The sequence below is a fragment of the Podarcis melisellensis genome, assembly GCF_964234715.1.
Source record: "Podarcis melisellensis genome assembly, chromosome: 1".
Taxonomy (NCBI): domain Eukaryota; kingdom Metazoa; phylum Chordata; class Lepidosauria; order Squamata; family Lacertidae; genus Podarcis; species Podarcis melisellensis.
In genome coordinates this window covers 72586892-72594240 of record NC_138528.1, presented here as the reverse complement: position 1 = coordinate 72594240, position 7349 = coordinate 72586892, and the positions used below count along the sequence as shown (strand labels likewise).

At 42.7% G+C, this 7349-nt stretch overlaps 1 protein-coding gene across 1 annotated transcript in view; it reads left to right on the top strand.

Moving 5' to 3' along the window:
- The first annotated feature begins 5663 nt into the window (after positions 1 to 5663).
- The window catches only part of SLC67A1 (solute carrier family 67 member 1), a 77214-nt gene continuing 75528 nt past the window's right edge, over positions 5664 to 7349 (top strand). The window contains exon 1 of the mRNA XM_081904189.1: positions 5664 to 5791. The gene's annotated coding sequence lies outside the window, so the exon portion shown is untranslated. The remainder of the gene's footprint in view (positions 5792 to 7349) is intronic.

Sequence of the window (7349 nt, the reverse complement as noted above, 5' to 3'; positions counted from 1 at the left end):
ACTGAGCTTAAGACTGGAAAAATGAGAGGTAGGCAAAGTTTCTCATGTCACAATACTTTAAAGTGTTGAAAAAATATATGTTGCTTTTGAAATCCCTTCTTTCCATACAACACACACACACACACACACACAGAGAGAGAGAGAGAGAGAGAGAGAGAGAGAGAGAGAGAGATCCTTCTGGTCTCCTCTGGTCATTCTGTGACACACTTTCCTCCTTTTAATCTTGCTGAAGAAAAAAACCTCGCTCATGTTAAATTTCAAATGATTTGCATTCAGAATTTTCTGAGTTCCAGAATTAGCCATATCTAGAGCTAACATACACCAACACTGAATCTATGAATGAATAATTAGAAGCACCATCTTACGTTTACTCATAAGTAAGCACCACTGAGTTCAATGAAACTCTCTGGTATATATGTTCTAGTTCCTAAGTTTATTGTTTTACATGCCATGACAAAACTGCAGCAACAGTATCAACAAAACAATACAGAATAAACACCCACAACATAAGCAAACACCCTTAATGAAAGAGAGAGACATACCAGAGACACCAACAAGCTTAAATCTCTCAGGTATGTGTGCATAAGGCATTGCAAATTGCCTTTGTGCCCCTCCCCCCTGCCCTGTCTGTGGAATGGTCTCCTAAGTGAGAGGCACCTTGATGCCATCAGTGACATCTTTTCCCTGCTGGGTTGAGATTTTCCTTTTTTTCTGGTCATTTGATGGATTATGATCTGGTCATGGCAAGGCTTTATGTTCGTGTCACATCCTTGTGATCCCCTTCCAACTCTACAATTCTATGATTTTATGCTTCAATCTTTGTGCAGAGATTTCAAGAGAAATGTACTTAGCTAACAGTAGCCTCTGGATCTAAGTGACTATTTGTGGTTCTTTGGTGCCCTCTAATGTTCAAAAAGCCATGAAAATCAACATTCAGTACTGAATGTGAAATTGGCAGTAACTGCCAATGTGAAAAGCAAAACACACAGAGAGACATAATTTTATCTGTATTCCGCCTTTCCACAGTTCAAGGCGGCTTACAGCATGAAAAAAAACACCCATAACTAAAGCATAAAAGTAGTCGTAAACAATAAATAAAACATTTATAAAAACACACAACCAAACGGAACAATTTCCACATAAATCACAGCAAGATCTAAAATAAAGGTACAAAAAAACCCCAATGGCAACAACAGCAAAAAAGAAAACCCACAAGAAAATTCCATAAACCCCAGCCTGAGAGTCTGTTCAGCAGCCTCACCTTCTGTAGCTGGAGTCAGTCAGGGCCCTGCCCTCCCAAGCCAGGTGAAAAAGGCCTGCAAGACAGGGAGCAGGCCCTCCCCAGCACAGGGGGTCAACAGCCTCCAGATTCTCAGAAGGCTCCACTACTTTTTAAAGTTGTGTAGAAGTACAAGTTCTTCCTGGTGCTGCTGCTGCTTCAGCACTTTGAAGGGGGGGAAATAAATTTATGATGTACATTGAAGGGAATTATAGAAACCTAAAAACTATAGCAGGTTGGATATAGATCTTACGATGTGTAAACCATTAATAATTACCAGCTGCAGGAGAAATAAATTATTTACCGGTACATCAAGAAGCCTGAAATCGGGAGGGATGGAGGTCAATAGGGTGTAGAAGAATGATTTAAGCTTTCAAAGATATAAAGTGTGAAGACAAAGAACTGTAACGGAAACTGATATTATTTTTATGTTATGTTCAGATATTTTTATTTATTTTTTATTTTTTTGTAACTGTTGATTTGTTTTCTCTTTTGGTTATTTAAGTGAAACTCAATAAAAAGAAATTGGGGGAAAAAATGAAGGGGGGAAAAACACTCTTGGAGAAATTCTCCCTCTAAGAAGCCCTCCCAATATACCTGTCAAAAAAAGACATTCATCCTGCAGAGAAATCCTTTTGTGGTTTGGATAGAACTTGTCAGTATCAATGTGTCGCTTGATAATCATTTTTGTGTATTTTGCATTCAAGAGGATATGTGACTTCTTCATTTGGGGGGAATGGAGAATGAGATTCTAATGTGACAGGCTGGCATAAGTCAGGGCAGCATATAATAGACAATTTCCTCCTCAAAGCATCACTCCAAAGACTTGTTCCTGTCATGTTGTGTTCAAATTTCAGTGTGGCACAATGCAAAATGTGAAAGGTACACACACATACAGCTCCTTTGAAATGAGCAGGCACCGTGGAAGAGCAAGGCGGTGCTCTTAAGACAGCTCCCATTCATTTCAATGGGGGAGGGAGGGTTGCACAGGCAAACTTCCTGATGGATCGGGTCCTTTAAGCACACAATCCCTACTACAGTCCTAAATATACTTCATTGGAAATAAATTCTGTTGAAATGATTGGGGCCCTCCCCCTCCAAATAACTCTGATTAGGACATAAATCACGCTATATCTACATCTGCAGATTAAATCCTTCTATAAAACCACTTAATCCTTCATTTAGAAATATAAATACTGAATTCAAACTCTGGCGGCTCATTTCTGGAATCGTTGCAATGCTGGGAATGCAAAAGCTGGCTATCATTTCATTAACATCCAAGACGTTAGGAAGATACTGGAACGAGGCAGGGTTCTCAAAAGCCTCTTGTGGTTTGTCAGAGGAACGCTGTCAATTTTCTCAGTGCACGCTACATTTTGGAAACAGCAAAAGAGTTTTGAGAGAGGGTTGCAGGAGGGCTTGAGCCTCTTCCAGGCTACAGGATGGGATGCACCCAGGACAGTGAAGTCCTCCTATGCTCCCAGGATGTCCCTTGTCTCTACTTGGACAGGAAGGCTTGACTGCAATGGCTATGAGTTCTCCTTTGGTAACAACAGCATCTGCTGTGTCTGGTATCTGACCTCTGACTCTCATTCAATGCTATACTTGTAAGGACTGAGCGGATGCAGTCAGTGATCCAGACCAGGATTACGGAATGCTCTGGCCTAAGCAAGCTTAGTCCACCCCAGGACTTTTGGGAGTTCTCGAAGCAAGAACTCCTGTCTTAATGTAACCCAGCAAGGAAAGTGCTCTGTAGTACAGTGGTACCTCGGGTTACAGATGCTTCAGGTTGTAGACGCTTCAGGTTACAGACTCTGCTAACCCAGAAATAGTACCTCGGTTTAAGAACTTTGCTTCAGGATGAGAACAGAAATTGTGCTCTGGCGGCGCGGCCCAGCAGCGGGAGGCCCCATTAGCTAAAGTGGTGCTTCAGGTTAAGAACAGTTTCAGGTTAAGAACGGACCTCCAGAACGAATTAAGTTCTTAACCCGAGGTATCACTGTAATGCTCTTTGTTTAGCAAATGGAGTCTGCATCTAAGTTCTGTGTCCCAGGCCTCTGAACTTAACAGTGCTTCTGTGTATTGGCAGAATGCCTCCATAATTGCAACCTGCTACCACAAGTCTTTCTAGCCCTTGATTCCCTGGCCTTGTATTTAAATAATAATAATTAGGCATTTGTAAATGAATACACTTGCTTGAGCGACTTTCCACCTCTTATTGCTGCTCTCTTGATAAGACCTCAGATGTCTCCTCCAGTCCAACACCAAATTGACAATTTCTACACAACTCAGGTCCGATCTGTTAAATAGTGGATAGACATAGCAGACGACGCAGTGATTTCTCCAAAACAGCTCTTGTTTATTCACAGACCAGAACTGAACAGCAAACAGCTCAGCCGGCCTGCTTTTATAGACAGCCGGCTGTCAACATTGTTGTAACAACAACCCAGGGTTTCCTGCCTAAAGTAACTGGCGTGGACCTGAGTGAAAACTATATACACGATACTCCTAGTGGCCAGGGTGAGAACTTCAATACATAACACAATCAGTTTGAATAATCGGATGAATCTAGGTGCTTAGACCCAGAGTGTCCCTTCCATGAATGGAAGGTCTCCTCTTGCAAAATAATAATAATAATAATAATAATAATAATAATAATAATAATAATAATAATAATTTTTATTTGCCCTCCCTGGCCGAGGCCGGACTCAGAGCGGAGCACAAGTCGAACGTGCTCAACATGAAGCATATTCAACCCCGAGGTATGACTGTACAGTCATACCTCGGGATAAATACGCTTCAGGATAAGTATTTTTGGGTTGCGCTCCGCAGAGACCAGGAAGTAAGGGAGCACGTTACTTCCAGGTTTTGCCGCTCGCACATGCACAGATGGTCAAAATGACATCACGTGCATGCGCGGAAGCGGCGAAACGCGACCCACGCATGCGCAGATGTGCAGTCACGTCTTACGTTCTGTTCAGGATGCGAACGGGGCTCTGGAATGGATTCCTTTTGCATCCCAAGGTACCCACTGTATAAGTTATGCGGCCAAATCAAAGTCAGAAAAATGTGCATCTATATTCGATTTATGTGATCTGAATGTGATCCGACGCTTGAAAGGAAGTTTTATTTTATAGTATTCAAGTATGTTGTTTTGTTATTAAACTTTCTGCTCTCTCAGGTTGTATATAGCCTAAAACTTAGGATCTGGTATACAGTAGATATCTAAGTTGCTGAAATGTATCGTAGCCAATTGCCTAGAGTGGAGCTGAAAGGAACGGCATGTGCAGTTTGAATTTCACCAGAGAAAGGCAGAACAATTTTTAATTTGGGGAGCTGGCAGGCAGAAAAGAACTAATAGTGGGGTTTTCTTTTTCTTTGGGAACAGAACTACTTGCCAGCTTGCCTGCTACCTGTTTCAACTTGAACATTTGTGAACAGACATTGCAAAACATGTCCCCATTACAAATCTCTAGAGCGTTCTCCTACAAAAGATGCTGTTTTACATTGTTTCAATTGACCCACTATAAGTATCATACTTTTGTTGCCTATTTCTTTTGTAATTCGCATTAATGTCGTTCACTCCTTTGTGCCAAAAGTGATGTAGAAATAAAACAGACCATAGCAAAAGAAAGGTGATCCTGTGAATCTGCCTTGGATCTGTTCACCACCTGGGAAGTGGAGGAGATTGCGAGGAATGGGCGGAGAGGGATGGAACTCCTCAATTTTAAATTTGCAATAATCATATTAATTTTCCACTCTGTATGGTCTTGGACACAACTCAGTCATCTAGGTGAGACAGCAGAGAGACTGAAGTACTGCCTTGGTAGTGTGCAAACATGGCTTGTATTTGGCACTTTTTGAATATGAAAAAGGCACCAAATAAAAAAAGAAACACGGTCAAATTCATGCTGCAGTTGCAAAGGAAGAATTGCTGACTTCAAGCAACTGTGCCAATATGGAAAAAGCACAGTTCCCCTTCAGTGGATCTGCTAGTGTGAAGGAAGAGATATTTAGATCCCATGAAGCAATGGAGTAACAGTTCTGTGTGTTTACTGCACAACAGAATGGCCTTCTGGGCAGTCACAGAGTCACCAATGTCCCACCTCTCTTTCACTGTTAACCTTGGAACAGCAGAGCAGCAAGCTACCCTCAGAGAACAAGCACACCAATGGTGAGAGGAGGATGCCAATGTTCTGTGATCAGAGGACAGTCTCTAATTTGCAGAAAGTTTTATTGCCCTTGTGGCAGACATTGTATCACCCTGGCATAGAATATACTGTAGGCTCTTTCGATAGCAAAAGAGTAGCTGTTGCATCATTGCTGGAGCCTTTCATAGCTTTACTGCTCTGCTCCCTGTTGATAGTTTTTACACAGTCCCTATTAGGTATAAACCAGGAAGTCAGGATTTCTTTCTTCACTTGTGTAACTTGGTAGTAAATGAAAGCTGAGAAGGGCTGTTTATGCTCAGTTGAACTGAATGTTGCAGTCGAGTTGACCCGTTGTTAGTCTGTAAGTATTCTTATTTTATTCAATAACAAATATGGTCATCAACTAGAGTTTTGTTTTCATTCACTCATTTTCTAATTCATTTTGCACAAATTGAATTGCTAGAAAAGTTATTAGGTGTCATTGGGGCTAGAGCAACTAGAGTTTACCAACTACAAAGTCTGTTTTTGCCTTGCAGGCTACATCTTTTGAAGGAAAAAGGAAACAATAACCAGAATGTGATCAGATATGCACTGAAAATCACTCTGCATTTATTTTCCAAACCATCATAGAAGCATAGGAAGAATGGGGGCTTGTGGTGGCAGTAAACTCATATTCAAAAGTTGTTATATAGTTTTAAATAGTACTTGGCTGCTGTTGAGGCCAAGTTATGGTCTGGGCAAGTTCACCCACAATGCTTCACTCTGAGGAAGGATCCCATTTTGTTGGCAGTGGGTGGGCAAGGCAAGGGCTGAGATAGTGGGTGGGAAGGGGAGAGGGGGAAAGGGGATGGAGGAGGAGGAGGAGGTTGTATCAAAATACAGTGGTACCTCGGGTTAAGAACTTAATTCGTTTTGGAGGTCAGTTCTTAACCTGAGTTACCACTTTAGCTAATGGGGCCTCCCGCTGCTGCCATGCAATTTCTGTTCTCATCCTGAAGAAAGTTCTTAACCCGAGGTACTATTTCTGGGTTAGTGGAGTCTGTAACCTGAAGCGTCTGTAACTTGAGGTACCACTGTATGTGAAACAGTCAGAGGTAAGACAGCAGTCAGGGAGAGAAACGGGTTAAGAAGTGAATAACCCAGAAGTGAATCAGCACAAAAAGTATAGCGAGAGAGCAGGAGGGTCAGGGAGTGTTCGGAGTTGAAAGAAAGCTTGTTTAAATAAAGTTATTTGTTTTGTGATACTCCCGCTTGACTCTGAGGGTTCCTCCACACTTTGCCCTATGCTATCCAGGCATGGGTCTGAGAGGTTTTCTGTTTGTTGCTGTTATTAAGGACTCTAGAATCCACCTGTTGTTTTGGGGTGATCAGAGACAGAATTGTTAGTGGGACAAGAGATCAGCATTTGCGAGAGCAACTGTTGCGAGAAGCAGATTTAACACTGCGTCGCTGCCTGGAGATAGGCAGGGCAGTAGAACTTAAGGAAGAAGAATTAAACCATTAGCAGGCACAGAAGAGACACAGATGCAGGACACTGGGGTTTGCAACCTAGTGAGGGGGCACCCAGGATGCAACGCCTGTATTGTGGGAAACAACATGTAAAGAGTAATAAATAAATAAAAACACTTAGCATATGTGGGACGTGGGTGGTGCTGTGGGTAAAAGCCTCAGCGCCTAGGGCTTGCCGATCGAATCCCCGCGGCGGGGTGCGCTCTTGTTGCTCGGTCCCAGCGCCTGACAACCTAGCAGTTTGAAAGCACCCCCGGGTGCAAATAGATAAATAGGGACCGCTTACCAGTGAGAAGGTAAACGGTGTTCTGTGTGCTGCGCTGGCTCGCCAGGTGCAGCTTGTCACGCTGGCCACGTGACCCGGAAGTGTCTCCGGACAGCGCTGGCCCACGGCCTCTAGAGTGAGATGG